The 23,079-nt window shown below is 34.7% G+C and overlaps 1 protein-coding gene across 1 annotated transcript in view; it reads left to right on the forward strand.

Annotated features, from left to right (window-relative positions):
• LOC147075289 (multiple PDZ domain protein-like) overlaps nucleotides 1-23,079 on the forward strand; it is a 665,568-nt gene that overhangs the window by 92,488 nt on the left and 550,001 nt on the right. The gene's annotated exons all lie outside the window — the stretch shown is intronic.

The following is a 23,079-nucleotide window of genomic DNA, read 5'->3' on the forward strand; positions in this document are numbered from 1 at the left end:
AATTCTTGTCAAATTTGGGATCACAGAGATTATCAATATATTTTTTTATTGAAAATATTTCACTATAATAATTTCGACATAAATTTTACTAATGGTTTTGAAAATGCGTTGAAAAATTAATAAATCTAATAAATCTTAACACCACTGCACATGGATGTACTGAAATATGACTATATTCTAAAAAATTAGAGCGAGAGGTTTAAAAGAATACTATTTTATGTAAGAAAAATACTTTATGCAGTCATTAAATGTTTAAAATAAATATAAAGGACAATAAGGCTTCAAAATTATATAAATAGATTATCTACAACGTTTAAGTAAAGTCCAGGGCTATGCTCTGAAAATACCATAAAAGCTCCATTTTGACCTACGCTGAGCATGTGGGCCGTTAAGATTAAAATGTTATTGAGATTTTTTAAACGAAAAAAACAATCGATTGATTGTCCATGTCGATGTGAAATAAATTTATCTCAGTGCCATTTGTAGGGGCTAGTAAGTACGTCGAACCGGCACACATCTCGAGATTGCTGCTTTTCTCTCTGCTTCCCAATTAAAATTTATGTCCCATGAGTAATTTATTAGTGCCGTGATGGTCGCGGCAGTAAAACAGAAGGAAAGTCTGACTTCCGTATGAGTTCACTTGATTAATAGATTGATTAGAGGTAATGTTTTGAATCGTCAAGTTTCTTAAAACAATTGTTTTTTTATATATCAATAATAAATTAATTCAACTAATTGAATTGAATCTCAAATACATTATGCACACTTACTGCCCTCTTCAAATAAATAACGTAACATTATTTATTTATTTTATTTATTTATAAAAAGAGTATTACGGCATTACAGCTATTGGCCAATGCGCCATAATACATAATAAATACAAATATATAAAAATATCTTAATTACAAATAACAACTAATATACGAGTAACAAGAAAGTGGAAAAGACAGCATGTGTAAATATTAAAAAAATATGATAATATATACAATTAGAAATTTAACCTATTTAATACGTCCACAAACATTATAATATAGTTAATAAAAAACAAATTAACCTTTATGGTGCCATCAAATAAGCTAATTGCACGATACACAGCATCATGAAACATAACATCTGTCCTGCGTCGAGGTATCTTGAAGACCGTGGAGCTACGAGTGATATTGGTGGGAACATGAAAATTAATATTTGCCAGTATATACGGATTGTAAATGAACCCACGAAGAAGTAAAAAGAAATGCTTTAAAAGAACAATCACTCTTCGGGTAAACAGGGATTGCATTGATAGCATACCCAGAAGAAAACGAGTCGGGAAATTCATTTTATTGTCATTATCATAAGGAAAGAACCCGTATGTTCTTAAGTAGAGAAATCTAAGAAATCTATTGTGGACTCGATCCAACTTAATTGTGTGGATGGACCTATTAGGACTCCAAATAATGCTGGCATATTCAAGAATACTCAACACAAATGATACGTATAATGTACGTAGCACTCGGACGTTTTCGAATGATTTTGAAACCCTCATAACAAAACCAAGCATTTTGTTAGATCTAGTACTGATGTTAAGAATATGCTGATTGAAAATGAACTTTGCATCATACAATACACCCAAATCTTTTATCTCTGTTACCCTACTCAATATTATACCAGAAAATGTGTATGGGAACAATAAGGTGTGCCTTGAACGACTGAATGAAATATATTATATAATTATATTAAGTTATCAGGATAAAAAGCTCGAAATAATTATGGTGGCCCGCATCCTTATATTTCCCTCCTACCTCAAATCCTCAGTATTGGAAGACCAGACGCCTTATGAACCTTATACCTTATAACTTGCAACCTAAGAAGTTTAGCTGTTGGTTGGGCCAATTATGGTCGCCCTCATCCCTATATTTTCGTCTTACCTCAAATCCTTAGTATTTTTATTTATTTAAAAAAGACGCATTGAGCACATAACAAATTATTATTTCAAGACGTTCACAACATGACCTTTACAATAAAAAGTACAGTTAAATCAACTTAGTAAAGAAAAAAAACAAAGTATACAATAATTTCATAGCAAAAGAAATAAAATAAAAAACAACAATAATTCAAGAAAAATACGAATTAAACAATAAAAGAGAATTTTAAAAACAAAATACATAATGCAGCACTAAAAATGTCTATATCTCTAGGGAGTGCATTGGCCAGCCGCGCAGCCCTCACTATTGGTATTGTTGCAATACACACTTAGGTACAGTCTAAACAACCTTTGAACATCACGTGCCACGCATCGGGTGACCCAACAAATAATACCGTGTGAGTTAAAATAGTGCAGCCAAACCACGAAGCAAGATCATTAACAGCATAAAAGGTCAGTGCCTGGCATGCGAATATAACCTCTGTAGAATCCAACTCCACTATTATAATCATTCCATCAAAATCAATTATTACAGTCCACTATAAAAAGCGCAACCAATCTACAAAAATATAATATGACAATGAAGTAGTGGTGAATTAAGATATAATAAAGTAAAACATTATAAAAGTTAAAATTATAAAAAAAACATTATAAATTTATAGTTGTACATAAATCATTTAATTCACTAATGATCAGGACTGATTACGTTGTCGTTATTTATAGTTGTTTATACGAACTAATTGTTGAGTGAGAGCGAGTGAGAAAGTATTCGGCACCCTTATAATCTCTGCGACACGCGCTAGAGTAAGATAAAAGGTTTACAGGTGTGTGAAATGATTTTCTGTGGTGTCGCCGCCAAATCTTAGTTTGTTGCATAGCTAAGCGTCGATAACCTGCGAGCGCGTGTTTCTAAAATTGATATTTTTGTGTTAAACATAAAGTCAGTGGTAAATATTTTTAGTTAATTAAGTAGAAAAGATGGTTTTGTGTGTTGTATTAAAATGTGGTAACCGTACTGATAAGCAAGAAGATGGTATTACGTTTCATAGGTAAGTTGATACATGTTCGTGATTATTTATTTGTATATTATTATATATTTTAATATCAGTGACCTAGTGTTTCTTTAAAATAACCTAAATTATGGATATCTTCACCTAATGGTTGAATTTTGACCGCTAAAAAATACTATATGACGTAAAAAAATGGAAAAATATATTTTAATTCTGAGCGTATAGTGCGAGCACTTCGGGCGCGCACTATGTTCTATAGTCTCAAACGTTTGTGTACGATTGCGTTCGCTCTCCCACAAACCAAACGCACGGCACGCAGCTTCATTTAGCAATGCAATGGGTTGCGTCTAGATGTATCTATAGTCTAAGGTTTTTGATAATGTTGCAAAACTTTAACTCCATTTTCATAGAAATGTGAGTTGAGGTTATTTATTTTAAGATTCCATTAATATGTTTACGAAGTTGGACGTCTATAATTATTATGTTAAAGTAATGCACTTTCAGAGCGAATGAGACAATTGGGCGCCAGGACCATTAGGTGCCGTTCTGTCGAATGAAATAAATAGACGCTCGTTACGATTTTATACAGAAAGTAGACGTGGAATACGAAGCAGTTTATATCTACTAGTGAGTAGTTTTAATTCATTTTGCTCTTGATATATTGTTTTTTTTTTATTGGGAATTGAGAATTATCATGCCTGAGGTTTTATATAAAAATAAAAGAACTCTATTCTCGTTGGAACCTAAACATATCCACAAATAAATCATTATCTACGTGTTTATATTTAAATTCTCACCATGTAATAAATACTAATATAATAATTTAAATATACATAATAATAATAAATATACTTATATTTTTAATGTTCATTCGATTGCGTGGCACCCAGTTGTCCCGGCGCCGAATTGTCCTAGACCCCTTTCAGAAAGCTAGATGTTTTCAAGTTGTGGCTGTGTCAGCGTACGATAAGAATTTCATGGGCTGATCGCATTACCAATGAAAGTGTATGAAGAATCAATAAACCCATATACCATAGCTACTATCAAGAAGTGTAGGATGGCTGCATACTTCGGGCATATTTTCCATAATGAAAAGTATGATTAACTTCAGCGGATAATGCGGAGAAATGTAGCTTCTTTTCTGCCTCCGTAAGTGGCGCCATGTCCAAGGCGTTGGAGATCTGGTACGAGTGGCCAAGGATAGAGAGATATCCTCCTACCGGATACCCTTTCAATTCATGCGGTAATTAGTTTTAATGTCGGTTACTTCTATAATCCATACTTTTGAGATAATCGCAATATTTTCTTTTTCCAAACATATCACTTAATAATAATAAAGGCGAATAGTGAAACAAAAACACCTAAAAGTCTTTTAAATTAAAAAAAAATGTTTAAAATTAGTCGAAAAATATAAAAAATAGCGGCTGATCAATATAACTAACTGGTTGAGCTTTTGTACACTGTAATTTTGAAGGATGTTTGTGGATTCCGGATCTGAGGGAGGGGGCGATTTACATGAGACCACCAGGCACTAACCTTTGATGTTGAGAAGGCTGGCGCGCACTGGAACTGGTCCCGGGTTATGCACTCACGGACTAGTAGGTAAATAGTTTTGGAATGTCACTCTCACTATTACATTTGGGTTAATATGGATGATTATGACGTTTGGGTGAATGATCAAACACCCTGTGCCGGTAACACGGCTTTAATAGATGTTCTGATTTACTGACTTCGTACGGAGTCTCCTATTGAGTTCTTGCTTAAACGACGGCCACACTATAGCAAGTTGACACTTAAGTTTTAGATCACGGTAAAACTGATGACCCGTGATTGTTAAGTGCCTGGATGACAATAATAATAAGGATTGTAGGTATGACATATTTTTGCGGGTTTAAGGATGGGATTGGGATTATAATCGACTCAACCACTAATCTTGCAATCAAAATCTGGTTTAATAGTATTTTATTTGTAATCGGAGGTGGGGTTGATACTAAGCTTATGAACAAACATATACAAAAGAAAAACTAGATAGTTAGAGAAGCAGAATCAACTTAAATATAGTACAAGTTAAAATGGAGGTAACCGACTTGGTTAGTTAGCAATTGCATTATAATGAACTGGAGTCAGTTGGGTGGTTGCATGTCTTCTATTCTTCATATTATTATATTTATTTTATGCAATAAGGAGTCGCCCTACTTTCAAGTGTGATTAATATACAACGCATGTAGTTCGTGGTTGCATCTTCCTCGCTAATTGTCATCTTTATCAGATCAGACCCTTTTAAATATCTTCCATTAAAAGCTATTCAGTTCATCTTATATTTTTTTGATAAGATCCAGCACTCCGACCCATTTATCTCAAAATGGTTTTGATAAAGTTATATTTTCATTCTGTAAATATTCATTATAAGATACATAATAAAATCTTTGTATATTATCTGAATGCGGCCTTGTGCTCATGTACAGAGCCGGACGAAGGCACCGGCGAATTCGGTAGAGAATTTGTTATTTATTACATTAGCATGTGTTTAAGGAAATTTATTTCTGGCACGCTGTTTTAGTACCGACCTTGTGACAAAGGAATTATTAGTCGTATGGTATTTTATTCTTTTATGCAATACTATCTGGTTACAATGTGTAGTTATCTGAAGAATTAAACAAGATAATTGTTACGCTCTTACAGCAATGAGTTGATGCCAAGAAATAAAAGAAAAATAAGATAAATGTCCAGCTTTGGTATTTAGGCCTGTAAAAGAAGGGATTTCGTTGCATAAACATAACAGAAAAGTAAAATAAAATAATTACAAGATAAAAAGAAATTTTCATATACAACGTTTTTAAATTTTCTGTTGAATCGTATAAACTTGACTTGACTAGCTTAAACGATCAAAAAGATTTGTACTTGATAGAAATAATACTGAAATGTCATTTTGACATGTCATATTGATTTCCATAGTAACGCACGTATATATTAATAATTTAGTTGCTAGGACCCCAGACCCCTAGTAACCAATAATGGTGTTGAAATAACTTTTCATACAAAACAGAGTACAAAACAGAAAATGAATTCAATTCTACTTAAAGATAGCTAAACGTATTAAAAAAATGCATTGGCATCGTGTTACGATATATTCTAAAAATTTCAATTGTCCAGCTAGTCGAGAAGTTAGTTAAAAATCGATTGCAAGACTTATACTGGATAAATAACCACCGTACAAACAAGAATAAGAGCTAATAAAAACGTTGTAAATGACTATCTGCGCGTGGTGAACACATTGATTTTGTTTTTTTTACCCTACTTTATCAGATACGTAAATTATTAGTACACTCATGTGGATATAAAATTAACTATATCTGAATATATTATTAATAAAGGGTTTGCGATGTAATAGAGTTCGCTAAAAACCTCAAATGGAAATGGGTTAGACACATAGCCCGAAGAAAGGACAATTGCTGGATAAATCTAGTCATCCAGTGGTACCCAAGAGGTACAAAACGCCCGCAAGGTAGACCTAGAGGCCACTGGATCGATGAAATGGTTAAATTCTGCGAAAGTACGTGGCAACGCAACGCACAGCACCGAGAGAAGTGGAATCAGTTTGGAGATCCATTCATACAGCAGGGTATAGATCAAAGATGGGCAATGAGATCCATATTCTGGATGTTCATATATAGGTATAAAGAGCCACACCATAGTCACGTTCTCACGTAGTATTAAAAACATAAATACAAATTGAATACGCGCATCTTGTACTCTATATCTACTTACTATATTTATATCAAGAGATATTGGGAGCCACATTTAATCCAACGAAGAGCCGCATTTTACCATGTCTGCTATAGATTCAGGTTGATGATGATGATTATTAAAATTGATTGTATACTGACAACTATTGGTTTTTCAAAAACTATTTTGTGTTGCCATATTCTGTTAATATTAAGACAAACTAATACTAATACAAACTAATTAATTTACTGGTTTGCGTCTGCAATATTAGTTTTATTTTCTTTCTTATAATACATATATTTTTCGTCTTCTTCTTCTTCCTCGGCACTACATCCCAGGGTGGGATTTGGCCTCCTCCACAACCGCTCTCCACTCACTCCGGTCTCTCGCCACACTTCTCCAGTTACCGGGTCTTCCTATATGAAGCCAGTCCACTTCTACGGCGTCAGCCCATCTCCTTATTGGACGGCCTCTGGGGCTCTTCCGTTGGGGTAGCCACTTCCTCATGATCCTTGGTTATAATACATACATGTATATATATAATTATTTACTATTTCTGGAATAATTCGAACTGAAATAATTTGAGCGGTTGCTAACCAAAGATAAATACCATTGAGTTATATTTAGTTTATATAGTAAATTAATTATGAGGGTTTTTCGTCATAGATCAGCAGGATTCACACTTGTAACAAAAATTCACTTCAAAATTAAATTGATATTGTTAGATTGGCTATGTATTTTTTGCAAAGCTGTACAGGAGAAAAAAAATATAACATTATATTATATTGTCATGATTAGTGCATTCTAAACCATTGAAATATATTTTGAAATCAACCTCTAGAACAGGGATGGCGAACCTTTTTACTAACGCGTGCCAAAATTTCCCAAATAATATTTTTTGACTGTCCGACGTGCCAAGCAGTTTTTCATGGAGAAAAAAATAGTTTTTAAGAATTCCATTTAAAAAAGTTTAAAAATTACAATTGGGTTCTTGGTATTATATCTGTCACCGTATTTCTAGCCGAAGGCATATATATCTTTTATTCTTTGAATATTTTTGTCCTGTTTTCAAAAGACATCGTGGAATGTCCTCTCTAAAAGAGATCGTGGAAGCATTTGCACCACTCTTCTTTCATATTATATTCTCCATCACTGAACGGTTTTCCATTTTTATATATTATGTTTGAGTCAAAATAACAATCAGTTATTATATTTGAATGACTGCCGATAATTAATTTTATAAGGATTGTTGATTGAATATTTTTATTTTTAATTGCCCGATCTTAAGGACCGTCTTATGCAGTTCTATATTTACATTAAACGTAAAAGATTTGCTTGGTATTTTTTATACAATGCGATTTGTCATTTATGCATGAATTTCGTCGTTCCGTTTGCGCATCGATTGGTAAACATAATATGAAAAACCGAAGAAAATACGCATGGCTATGTCATCATTATTTTTTTATATTATATACAAGTAAGTACTAAAGTAAGTATATATAAATTTGTAAAAAAAAAATTTTTACAGGTATAATATATAAAATAGTAATTTCTTTTTCTATTCAAAATGAAACATTCGCGTGCCATGCAAAATCATCTCGCGTGCCCTAAGTGGCACGCATGCCATAGGTTCGCCATCCCTGCTCTAGAATGTATTGTGGAATCGAGTAAAAATTCCATGTTCTAGAATGCAGTCATAAAACTTACGTTTTTTGTTTTTCCTCTACAATTTTTAAAAGAAAACACACGGTATAATATTGTAACTAACGTTTTATGATTTACAAGGTTGAAAAGCTGTGCTATCTTTAAAAAAATGTGGATTTTGCTAAAATAAAAATATATAATTATCGCGATGCTTTTAACAAAAAAAAAGTAACGAGGATGACACTGAATTAATTTTCATTAGGTACAGTTAATCGTCTGTAAAAATTCATCACTCATCATTCTTGTAATTATATACATATTTTGTTTTTCGGTTATTTAGTAGTCTTTCTAATCTGATGAAAAATTCTAACCGACAGAATTTTTTGAAGTTATACTTATTTTGGCGCGTTTGGGAAAACCACAGAACAGATAAGAAATATAATACCGATAGGCTATATTCAATAAGTTCCCTGGGGAAAACAGATCAGAGTGTATTTTTGACGTGTGACGAAGTTGCGCGTGCCGATGTAACGCATAATTTATTATTATGATTATATTAATTTCGGTCCGCATAGTGTCATTTAGTTAGTCGTTCAATACAACCAAGTAAACAGCACGTGTTCTAAACATAACCAATATTGTGTCATAATAAATATGTATGTTTATATACAAATTTCTGGAGACTAACATTATACACTGTTAATTTATATTCATAAAACTTTATTTATATTGGAGTGTATATTTATTTTTCATTGTAAAGATTGTGTATCAAGATTTGAGGCTATATTTATGTGAGTATTATTTATGAGTAAAATTAAATATCAATAAATTAATAAATTTTGTGAATGTTGAGTTGGTAAATAATTCAAAAAATATATTAAAATTTGATTTTTTATTAATTCATCATGGGCATTTATGAATCGATTATAACAGTTCTATGACAAGGATGAGTTTTGGTCCAATACAATATTAAATTGAGTACAATTATCATGTGCTATATGAGATACAGATAAATCGCGTACGTTTTCATCATTTAATAGACTGTAATATTAATTACCACTTGAAATTTATCCACTCAGCACCATCGCAACCATGTTTGGCAAATGCAAATTGATCGTCATAGAATTTAAATTTTGTACTTAATTTAATTATTTAAGTCAAAGCAGTTTATGTTTTTAACTCTATGTTTTTGTGATACTATGGTTAATCATTAAGACGATATATTAAAAATTCCCAACGTATAATAAATGGTCGCCGTACGAAATCCCGAAGGCCGAAATCCCTAAAATAATATATATTTTCGTATACTACTTAAATGTAAATAATTGCATGATGGAAATATATGGCCGCATATTAAGAGCGTATTTCAGTGAAACGGCAATAATTTTCAACAGTAGGTGCGACGAAATTTCTCACGTCGATTTGTTTTGTCATGGCGTAGGATGAAAATATTCTTAAATCGTGTAAAGATGACTAAAAAATTTTACGTATGTACTTAAAAAGAAAACATGTCAATGAATATACTATTATTATTAGTAATATAACAATAAACATAACATTAAATGGACGCATGTTGGATTTTTATGACAAATTATATTTCGTTTGGCACGCGTCATTTGCACAATCTGCGCATCGCATAGCCACGATCTTTTTAGACCATGCCTCAACTGAAGTATAGCCTTAAAAACCATCCAACCTCTTTCGGTCGTATAATAGTACTGCCATAAATTTCATGTCTAAATAAAACACGGTTCTTGTCGGATTACACTTTACAGGAAGCCAGCAGCAAACAAATTTTGAAATTAGCTGATATACTGGATTATTTGTTAGGTTAGGTTTTCATTCGTGAATTCATGAATTTTGCCAAATCATCTATGAAAATTAAATTATTGTTCATATTAAATCTAATAAAATTGGACGCCGTATAACATACGGCATTAGCCCCACATCGTAAAGCGGACCCCCAGGCTAGGATCTTTGGCGGGCCCCCCTACCTATCGCTAAGGATAAAGGCAGTGTGACGCTCTACAGTAGCGTTTTTTAAATGGTATATTGTATAATATTGTATATTTTAAATACATCCATTTGAATTATGAAAATGTCGAGTATTGATACCTAAACAATTAAAAAAATTATCGTTCAACCACATAACTTTAAATAATAATGTTATTGAAGTAAAATAGCGCGATTTTTTTTACTATTACAGAAAATTTGTGATGTGTGTTTATCTCACTTATCTGGTCGAATCGCCTCGCCGGGCCCCCAGGCTAGACCCCTGTCAGCCCCCCCCTTGTAGGGGCCATGGTATACGGTCATCTCTTTCCGATATGAAAGCTCACGGTGAAATGTTTTACGTACAGCTTACATGTAACCATATGTATTATACCATACACCAGGGGAGGGCAAACTGCGGCCCGCGGGCCGCATGTGGCCCGCCGGGTATTTTTTTGCGGCCCGCCATCACTAATTGTACTTCTGATTACGAATAACTTTTTTATATATTTTTTAAAAAATATTGACAATAGATTGAAATTTGAAGAATTTGTTGTTTCATTAATGTATTATCTCAGTATGTCTTCCTTGCGTCTCGTCTCACACTATGTAACCACTATCTTCTATGTTGAACATCGTGACACATTTAAATACTTTTAACTCTGCGTTGCAAGGAAAAAAAATATATGCCCACGATATGGTGAAGAGTTTGAATGGATTTCAATTAAAACTCAAGTTGTTCCTTCGACAAATATCGAATAAGAACGTGGACCACTTTCCAAATTTGAAGTTGCTGAATATACCAGAATATAAATTTGAAGAATATGGTAAAATTATTAAAGCTCTGAATGACGATTTTTTACAAAGATTTGGTGACTTCCGAAAACTTGAGACAAGTTTAGCAACAGTAGGTACGCGATCCATTTTCAATAGATATTGATAGTGTACTGACAGAGCTACAACTTGAGATTATTGGTCTGCAGTGTGACACTGATTTAAGAGAATTGCATCGTCGTGAAGATATATTCAAATTTTACAATGTCCTTAATTCAGACAAATTCGAACTTAAAAATTATGCAAGAAAAATGTTCGTTGTTTTTGGATCAACCTATATATGTGAACAAACATTTTCGATCATGAACCTCAATAAAAATTCTTTACGATCAAATATCTCCGATGCCCATTTACAAGCAGTTTTGAAAATATCAACTACAAAATTAACACCTGAATTTGAAAAAATGTACAACACTTTCATTCTCTTCATTAATTTTTTTGTAATGTTTATTTTTCGTGATAATAAATAGTGTATATCTAAAAATGGTATTTTACTTGCGGCCCGCCGCTCATTTTGAATTCTTGAATTTGGCCCTCCATCCAAAAAGTTTGCCCGCCCCTGCCATACACTGATTAAATCGACTAAATGATTTACTCCACTCTCATACTAATAAAATACACATTTACGATGCCTTTTTACTATTATTTCGAGATATGAATACGTATCGACGCCATTTTGAATACAAAAAAAACATAACGACCCCTATTCACTTTGAAATTACAATAAAAAAGATATAAGTACCACCGTATTCGAAAACCGTTTTCTTATATGACCTTCGATGCGTATATTTTTCTTTTCATACGGCATACCAAAATAAAACTGATTTTCCTGCCACGTAGTAATCACTAAGTAGGTATTTGTACTGCCAAGATTAGAAAATAATCACGGTAGATTTGCGATGATTGGTTGAAAACCTAACATTTATCAGATTAAAAATAAATAATATTAGACAAGCTTATATATATGCTGGAGTATTGTCATTACATTATCATAATATATAAATGTATCAGCACATCTAGGGTCGTAAAAGCCAAAGAAAAATTATCGATTCTTTTTCCTATCAGAATAAAAGAAGAAATGTCAATACTTTTTGAATATTTTGATCCCAGTTTAATAAAACTTGAGGCCTAATAGCGCCTGTACACGTGCATGGATTTACTTGGCAGCAATCGTGTGTATTTTAAATATTAAAAATATTTTTTTTTTTAAACATATTTTGTACATTACAAATTGTAACTTTAAGACGTTTACAACATGACATGAAACATTATTATATATTATGTTATGAAAACTAATAAAGCAATAAAAATGAAAATATAAAAAAATAACACAATACAAATACACGCAAGCAGTAAAAATACAATTTTACATCTATAGAAATTCAAAGAAGTACACCGAGTTTGCTAAGGAGACCCTATTTTAAGAATATATAAAATAACGTCTATCTAAACTGACCCTCACGTAAGTGGAATATATCAACAATTGATGACATTTGGTTGAACATAGTTATCGCCCTCCCAATTGGTATTACCATTGGCAGGTTGGTTCTGCACCTTGGGAGAATAAATAATTGATGCTCTCTATTTCTAAAATAGTTATCAAGGACACAGAGGTCAGCACTGCCCAGAATGGCAGAGTTCTCATGTATACCTCGTATAAGTCGAACAGAATACGTAGCTAAATAAATATCTCTTTTAAATTACAGACTGAATTAGATAAATCGTGACAATAACTGTTTACACGTAAAAGTGCTGACTGTCTCTCCAATCTCATTTTTCGAGAGAAAGCGAGACGCGATGTTGTCATTTTATGGTACTATTTGACAGGTCGTAAAAATCGGTTAACCTCAAAATGAGTCTCTCCGTGTGCAGTTCGTTTTTTGCCGGCAGGTTCGCTACTATCTAAATATGACGGCTATGAACAACACTTTTCTATACGTCATCGTTCAATGTTCATATGTACAGAATATATATAAGAATATGGCTACAAATTGAACCACACAAAAAACGTTAAAAAATCATCATGGCCCCCGAATCCTGAAGCAGGCCCCCATATTAGAATCTTTGGCGGGCCCTCCTACCTATCGCAGAGGTTAATAAAAAACAGTGTGACGATCTACAGTTGCGTATTCCGAATGGTGTTCGACGTAAAACTAAGGGTATTTAGTGTACTTTTTAGCGATTTATTTTTGAATCACTTGAATTATGGAGTTGTTGAATATCGATAAACAATAATCAAAAATTGCATTGCACAATTACATATTTTTAAATGTTAATACGCTTGAAGTGACATAGCACCGCAGGCGATTTTTTTTTAATGTTATGAAATTTTGTGATGTGTGAGTGAGATAAACCACTTGGCTAGTCGATCCGCCAAGCCGGGCTTTCAAGCTAGATCCCTGTCAGTTCCACCCTTGTGGGGGCCATGGAAATCATCATCGTTGTTATCCAAATCTTTTATTAACTATTTTTTTATTCAACGAATAATTCGCAAGATTTAAGAATGTAACATTCTAATTATTGAACATACAAAATTTTGAAAATACTTGTGAGAAAATATATTATAACCAATAGAAAAAATCTTTTTGAAAAAAGTAAGACACCTCGCAGGAATCGAGCCAATCACCATGAACCAACCAAAATCTTGGAGTGATCCGTGATATCGGTTAGTAATTAAAGTAATACGTACGTTGATTTAAAATACAAAAGCCTATCGCCAATAGTAGCTCAATTTAGAAAACGCTTCAGTGAATATTAAAAGCCATTAGTTAAAATTTTTCGCAATTAAGTATGGCTCGTTTAGCATAGTGGGCGCGATACCCGAGGGCCGATAGATGCATGTTTGATTCCTGCGGGGCTTTCTAATATATTTTATTATAAGTGTTTTTAAAAATTATGTATATTCAAATGTTTTATGTTATATTTTTATATAGTATAATATATTATAAACAATAGGTATATAATATTATGAAGTATGGGGAGAAAAAAAAGCTTTCTAAATAATAATAACGTCAAGCAATATGTTGTTTGTATCATTTTATATACGAAGAAAAACAATTTTCAAGAACCACGATTATGAAGAAAATTGCAAAGAAAACGAATCTGGAATAGGAATTTCCCAGGCGTACTGTTATATAATAAAGGCATTAGTATTATTAACATGAGATTCTGTTGGCTTGGAGAAAAATATTCATTGCACTGTTTGTGGATTCTGTCGTTAAGATTTATTCACTATGACTGCGAGTAAATGGAGTGTTTTTTTAATGAAATTAATTTACATTTCCTTTAATGCATCTTCGTCAGTTTCTCACAACTATAATCCAAGTTCTTATGCGGATTTAAAGTGTTTTAGTCTACATAATATATCTCCATTAAATAATAAACTACAATCGTGCAACGCTGTAGGAAAAACATCTGTACTACATTGTTTTATATGATTCCATTTTTGAATATTTTCAAAAATATTTTAAAGCTTGGCTTGTTATTCTAATGTCTACTGATACCACCTAGAATTAACATGTATAGAATGTTTACTATATTACTCTTAATCAGCGTAGGTTAGCTAATCTTGGTATGAAGGTTTTGCTATGCTGATTACATTTCTTTTGGCCCTCCATTAAATTCGTTAAGACGATACTTCAGTGAAACGGCAAATAATTTTTAACTATAGGCGCGACGAAATTTTGGATTGGCTGGCAGTCGGAGAACGAATGTCGAGGTGTGAATACTTCAATTTGTTTCATGATGGCGACGGGGGTATTAATTCTTAAATCGTGTAAAGATGACTAAAAACGTTACCCATTTACTTGAAAAAGAAAACAAGTCAATGAATATATTATTATTGTCACTAATAGAACAATAAACAGAACATTAAATGGACGCATGTTGGATTTATATGACAAATTATATTTCGTTCGGCATGCGTCATTTGCACCCGCAATCCGTGTATCGCCTAGCCACGATCTTTCTAGACCATGCCTCAACTGAGGTATAGCCTTAAAAATATTTTTTCAAAAAAAAATTAAATCTGTTAACCCTCCCATTACTGTCATGTCACCTTAGGTAACCCAGTCCGTTAAACTATTTCAGTAATTTCACTAAATTTCACTAAAATATTTCAGTTAATATACTCTTTATAATCATAATATTTCGGTTGTTTATAGAATCAGCAATATAACATATATTTTATTATTTTCAAAATCGATAGCATTACCCAGTAAATACACATAGTAATTAATTCATGAGATTTCATTTACCAGTTATAAACTATGAATACACATTGCATACAGAGCGTTGCGTTACATTAAAATAGATAGATCTAAAAGTATATGCGACAAAGAGAGACATACTCAATAATATTGTAAGAAAGAGAGAGATGAAAATAAGGCGTGAGACCAAGATAGTATGAATATAATATATAGTATACAATAGTGTACAAGACCGCATTTGCGGCATGGCAGGCGAGGCGGACCACCTCCCCCAAGGGGCGGCACACTTACCGTTTTTTTTCCAGACGTATTCTGCAGGCACCAAACTAGAAGACTCCAACCTTCGCACTGGATTAGCTAGTTCCTAACCGGTCAACCGGATGTCGAGAAAAATCCCGGCAACGAGGTCCTTGCCAGAGCTCTCCACAGAATCGATCACAAAGCGAATCGCATCCTCGGTGGACTTTCCGGGTCTAAACCCAAATTGTCTTTGCGAGATTGGACAGTTTTCCGACAGGTGGGACTCAATCCTGCTGTTTATCAATCTTTCCAATATCTTCCCGTAGACGGGAAGGAGCGTAATCGGTCTATACGCTTTCGGGTCACAAGGAGGGCGACTGCCGGCTTTGGGGATCACCGTGAGATGACCCCTTTTCCAGCAGTCGGGGAATATGCCACTATTCATGCATTCTTTGTAGAGTTGAGTGATCTCGTGTGAGGCAAGAGACCACGCCCTTCTTGCTAGCGCGTTATCTATGCAGTCAAGCCCCGGGGCTTTGCCAATCGGGAGGCTGGCAAACAGGATCCCTAGTTCGGACATGATAGTGGCTGCGGATCGCGGAGTGTTTAAGGGGATCAGCGCATAGACCGGAAGCTGCTGAAATCGGTCGTTGTCAATGTCGAGTGACTCGTTGTCCTGCGGGATAAGAGCATCCAACAGGACTGTGGCGGACTCTTCAGAGCTATTGGTGAACGATCCGTCGGGGCGCCGTACCGCCGACATGACTTTTCCGGGCCGTAAGCCCAGCTTCATCACGCGGAAGGGGGGGCCCCACGGATCATTGCCACCCATTTCAATGACGAACTCTCTCCAGTGCACCTTCCTAGCCTTACTGATTGCCTTTTTGAACTTGAGTCTAGTGGTCCTGTAGGTGACCGCAAGCGGATGGTCCGCGTGCGGCGGCCCCTCCAGCGATCTTCGCGCTGCTTGTAAGGCCCTTCTGGCCCTCCTCATCGCGTCTCTCAGTCTTGTCAGTCTCGGCTTCCACCAGGGTGCGAGGTTCGGCGGTCTCGGGGTCGTCCTTCCGATAGTGCCCTCCGCTTTTTCAATCATGAGATTCGTGAGGTCCTCAGCCGCAGCGTGCATGTCCTTTGGCGGAGGGCGCGAGGCCATCCTGTCCAGACCCTCAGCAAACTCGCGGTCAAAACGAACCCAGTCGGTTCCTTTGGTCCTGAAACGCCTCGGCAGTGACTCGCTCACAAGTAGAGCGAGAGACGCGTGGCCCCTCTCGGTCCTGTAGGCGAACGTGATCAGACGGTGGTCGCTTGCTGACGCTTCCAAATGGACAGTCCAGTTCACGACACGTCCGGCAGAACCAGTGGATATCAAAGTGACATCAATGTGAGATTCCCCATTGTTGGTAGAGAATGTGGCTGGACCATTAGAGTTATTCAGCACCGTCAGGTCGTGAGTTGCCACGAGTTCCTCGAGGGGCGCCGGATTGTCCCGGCCAGACCGCGGCCCCCTGGGGGCCCACAGCCATGATTGAACGTTGACGTCCGCTACCACTATAATCTGTTTGCCGCGGCATGCAACCAGAATTTTACCGAGCTGCTCGACGCATTTCAGGATGTTTACGCTGAATTTAAAGTCGAGTATCGACACATAATAATCAAAAAATGTATTGCACAATTATATAATTGAAAATAATGTTCATGGCCATGAAGTATAATAGCGCCGCAGGCGACTTTTTTACTATTAAAGCTAATGTATGATGTGTGTTTATCTCACTTATCTGGTCAACCCGACACGCCTGGCCCTCCACAGCCCAGGCCCCCAGGCTAGAGCCCTGTCAGCCCTCCCCAGCCATTACCTACGCCACTCCGGAATTTAGGTGGACACCGAGAATTTTTTGACAGTTCCATTAGGGATTGGGTTTCTAAAAAAACCTGACATTAGTGTTTCGAAATTAAAATCTGAGAAATTTTTCTAAAAAGGGTGCTGTAGAATTACAAATCATTTTTTCGCCGTGTTTTTTATTTGTTAAGCCCAAAAGTATAGTTTATCGGCTTTCAATTTCAATGTTTAAAATCATTCTGATAATTTTGGGGGGTGCCAGGGCCCCTTGGCCACCCCCTGGGTGCGCCACTGGTAGATGGGCCGGGTTGTACCGCGGGCATGACCACCAAGATATTGAACACATCCTCTGGAATTCCCCGCTTATGGAACTCGAACGAGAGAAGCTATTTGCCAGGGTCCGTCCTCACACGGGCCCAATTGGACATGGATATCTGATAGCAACCGAGGCCAACTTTGCGGCATTCGAGAAATTCGCAGCGTCGTATGGGGAGCGGGATAGTCCCGACGCCTCTGTAGACTCATCCATTTCAATTCGTGACACTCAGTATGCGGGTACACAGGGCGCTTAATGTCAGCGGACAGCAGAGCCAGTCCAAAAACAAAAAAAAATCTTTCTTGACTTTCTTTTTGAAGCACTACGGTGCATGGTTGCAGCATCAGTCCCGTGCAGCTCCGTCTCGAGACGGAATGAGCACTTAAAATCACTTCTCTCAGACATGTTTAAAGCGTCATGGAAAGCGGCCGTGCATATCCACGGCTGTGCATATATGACGGGTGGTGGTGGGAACTTTAACGTAGTAATACTAGTATGATTATAATTAAGTTTAGATGCCTTTATGGATAAAACATTTTGATCATTTTATAGATAAAACAAAATGGCAAATAATGGTTATGATTCCTTATCAGACTTATTTATGTTGGAAATAATTACAAGATAAAAGGAACTTTTTATATACCACGTTCTTAAATTTCTGTTGAATCATATAAACTTGACGATTCTATGTTTTAATAGATACTTTTTTTTGTACTTGATAGAAATACTGAATAAATATAGAATACTGAAATGTAATTTAGACATTTCATATTGATTTCCATAGTAACGCACGTATATATTAATAATTTAGTTGCTAGGACCCCCTTAGCAACCAATAATAGTGTTTTACTTTTTACGATTTTTTTCGGAAATAACTGTCCGTACAAAACAGAATTAACTGAAAATGAATTCAATTCTGCAACTGCTGACTAGATAATGATTTTTTAATTACCACCTTTAAAATGCACGTTAATTACATCGATCGGCCGCCTGGTCATTACGCGCCAGGTGCGTCTTCAGCGTCCAAAGTATTAAAGATGGCTAAAAGTATTTAAACAATGCATTGTCATCGTGTTCTGATATATTCTAAAAGTTTCAAATGTTTAGCTAGTCGGGAAGTTAGTTAAAAATCTTCATTCGTCCAATACAAATCTTAGGCAAACAAGAAAAAAATTGTACTGGACAAACAAAAATACGAGCTAATAAAAACGTCATAAAATTGGCATTTACGACCTATATTGTAAGACTGTGGATGAAAATCCAGAACGAGAACTTAAACAGAATGACCATTATTTCATGAAAAAATCATCTCTTGCAATGAAGCTCATTTCCGGTTAAATGTCTTAGAAAATAAGCATAATAATTGTCGCATTTGGAGTAATGAAAACCAACACACTATTCACGAAACACTTTTACATTCAGAGCAATTAAAAGTTTGATTTGGTTCATGGTTTGGAGGTATAATTGACCGTATTACTTTTGAAAACAAAAATGGAAATGCAGTTACTGTCAATGGAGAACACTACAGAAATATGATTAGTGATTTTTTTACTTGAATTTGATGATTTTGATCTAAAAGATATGTGGTTCAAACAAGATGGTGCAATATGTCATACAGTTTGTGATACAGTCAATTTATTGAGAGAAAAGTGTAATATATACAATATATCTTATTTGATAACTTTAAGTGGTTTTGGCCGCCTGAATAATGTCTTCAAAAGTGACCTTCCACTGTGCCTAAAGCGCAAAGTGTTCAACCAGTGTGTGCTTCCTGTGATCACATATGCGTGTGAAATATGGACCCTAAGTAAAAGAGAGATCCAGAAACTTAGAGTAGCACAACGTGGTATGGAGAGGTGCATGCTGGGCATAACGCGAAATGACAAGAAGAGGAATGAGTGGATAAGGAAGCAGACAAGGGTTTGCGATTTAATAGAGTTTATTAAAAGCCTTAAATGGAGATGGGATGGACACATAGCTCAAAGAAGAGACAATCGTTGGATAAATCTAGTCATCCAGTGGTATCCAAGAAGTACAAAACGTCCGCAAGGTAGACCTAGAGGCCGCTGGATCGATGAAATGATAAAGTTCTTCGGAAGTACGTGGCAACGCAATGCACAGGACCGAGAGAAGTGGAAGCAGCTTGAAGAGGCCTTCATCCAGCAGTGGATATATTCAGGTTGATGATTATGATGATTTGATAACAATTAAATACATTATAATATTATATTAGTAACTGTTTGAATTGTAGTCGTACTGTTATTTACCCTCCTAGCCACAGCGGCTGCACAGATTAAAATCTTTATAATAGTGTACTAGCGTACTGACATAACAATGCTTTGTAATCAGAAAAGCTTTGCACAAAGTGTGCGCTGTAATGTTATTTTCATTCGCAAACTTAACGACTTTTTAAACTGAGAAATGTTGCAAGCGCCAATAATTCTTTCCGAATGGCGCAAAAATAATAAAAACCTTGTAAATTATTAAAGTGAATGTTGCGATCTCGTTATGGCGACTTTTTAAGCATTTGAAATTGTTTAATGCATTATTAATCTTTAGTAATGGATTCGAGGAGAAGTGTTCTTGACAGTTATGATGTAACTTTGTGAGGACGGTACCTTTACGCACATTATTGCGACTGGATTGAAACCATTATACTTAGCGCTGGAGTGAAAATATTTTATAGTAAAAAGACCATTCACTCCGACATACATAGAAAATCGAAATAACGTCAAATCTACATGCATACATCAAAATATAATGACAGCTGTGGTATTCATGCAACGTTGCATCCAAGGTCAGGATTCTTGCCAATTTTTTAAAATCATCAAAATGAAAAGTAAAAAAATTAACTGTAAATAATTTAATGGTAGGTATATACCTATATCGAAGCGTTAATGGCCCACATGCTCGTCGTAGGTCAACATTGAATAATTATAGTAATAATAATAATTGAAGTAGGGAGTAAAATGATATTGACGCGCGTGTTTGAACATGTAGGTACCGTTTAAAAAAAAAATAAAAAAAATTGGTTAGGTACATGTTCAAATACGCGCGTTAACATGATTTTACTCCCTACTTTAATTATAGTTTGTCAATTTATGGCTACGGCCGTATGTTGTAGCTTAACCACTGGGGAATGCCAAAAGAAATGGCGTATTTCAAAAAAACACTACCTTATTCTTAGGTCAATAATTATTATAAAGCAATCATTATTCGTAGGATCTTTATTACACTTGAATGGTCAAAGACATAGCTTATAATGAGTATCTTTAGAATTATCTTCAAATGTGTTAATCTTGCCGATTATTTGAATAATAAAATGCCTAATTCTTGTCAAATTTGGGATCACAGAGATTATCAATATAATTTTTTATCGTGAATATTTTACTAAAATTATCTCGTCATAAATTATACTAATGGTTTTATAAATGCGTTTAAAAATTAATAAATGTAAAAAATCTTAACACCACTGCACATTCATTTACCGAAATATGACTATATTCTAAAACATTAGAGCGAGAGGTTTAAAAGAATACTATTTTATGTAACAAAAATACTTTATGCAATCATTAAATGTTTAAAATAAATGTAAAGGATAATAAGGCTTCAAAATTATATAAATAGATTATCTTCAACGTTTAATGAGTGTCGAGGATCATGGTTTGAAAATACAATAAAAACTCAATTTTGACCTACGACGGGTACATCCCTTAAATTTTGAGAATCCACGTATTTTTAAACCTAATTCAAAAACAGATGGAACGTAACTATTTGCCATATATTTTTAAAAGTTATAAGTACTCTATATTTTTTTTCCTTTTGATTATGTCCGATCCTAAGAATATCATAATATGGGCCTCCGCAAGAGAAAAATAATACAACAGAAAAACAGATTTTTGTTTTTACAAGAAATGGATCTTGCTACTTGATAAACCTATCAGGTTCGTGCTCTGAGACTTCAAATACACATTGAAAAACAATATGTGTAGTTGCCAGACTCAGGATTTTAACCTGGGACCCACGATGTTATAAACCGGTCGATGCATTAGGTGTTAAACAAAATATTGTCGTAATATTATTTATTACCTTGGTTCAATTAAACAGTTAGTTGTTTTTATTAGCGAAATTTGAAACTGAAGATAACATAGTTATAATAAATAATTCAAATTAGTCACAGAGTCGGATCGGTAGCTTAATGAGTAAGCGAACTAGTCAGGTGAATGAAAGATGTCAGTTTAATTCCTACTCGGTTCAATTTTTTTCAAGGATTTCTTCAATGTCAGTAGTATAACCCAGGCTAACATTACAAAATTTTATTGTGACCTCACCGGGTATCGAATCCGGACACTCCAGATGAGGAAATATTGGTGAAATTAGAAAATGGTGGTCAAATTATGTCATGCTGAGTGGCATACAGCAAGCTTTGGTTGTAGGAATGCTTTTAGTATTTGTTACACAAGTATTATCCACCCAGTTTTCCAACAAATTGAATCTTGTTGGGAGAATTATATATTATGTTATAACAATATTAAGTACTATTAAATTATAATATTAATAAACCAATATATTTTAACTGCCGACATAATGTCATTCACAAAACATATAGGTAACTTAATTGTGCTACTCCATAAAGTGCCAGTGGGTCATATATGGTAGAAAAAAAGTATCTGCAGATGCTGCTCTTCTTGTTAGGTCATTTCTTTCGGCTAGTCGCGTGATGTCATTATCCCGGCATGGTCTCACCTGTGTGCACAGAAGAGTTGCAACATTACCAGCAGTTTTGATTCATGGCCAAGACAATCTTGTATGTATGACCAGGCTAACAGAAACCTGAAATTCCTTAAAGCCGTAAGGGATACAGGACTGAAATTTTTTTGCATTCTCCCGAAAGTATTCTTGTTGGATCGTATTCGGTTAATACACTATTATTAAAATCAATTATTACTGATTATTATAATTTATCAAAATTATTAAAATGATATTCTCTGTGTGCGTTGGTTGATGTATTGATATTCTGACATAACAACGTATTAGAAAATTTGTTTGGGATAGAACAGAATGGACATATCGTACTCTGTTAAATACATTGGTTCGATTTAAATTAATTTATACTTACCCCTGGCAGTCCTATACCATATCATTTTGCATAGTCGTGTGTTTTTATGGTTCTGGTAAATATATAGTACTTTTTCAAAATTTTCTGGGAGTGCTCTGTATCTACTGCATATTATATAGCCCGGACGCCACTGGTAGTTTCCAATGATGAAAAAATAAAGAAATAACGCTAAGATAAATAGTATTTTATTGTATAATAGAATTTGGTCTAAAGTAGGCATCAGAACCTAGGCCCAAGATGATAAAATAAA

Source organism: Rhyacophila brunnea, unplaced genomic scaffold (genome assembly GCF_057557595.1).
Source record: "Rhyacophila brunnea isolate RB1 unplaced genomic scaffold, BYU_Rbru_1.0 scaffold_15, whole genome shotgun sequence".
Classification (NCBI taxonomy): Eukaryota; Metazoa; Arthropoda; class Insecta; order Trichoptera; family Rhyacophilidae; genus Rhyacophila; species Rhyacophila brunnea.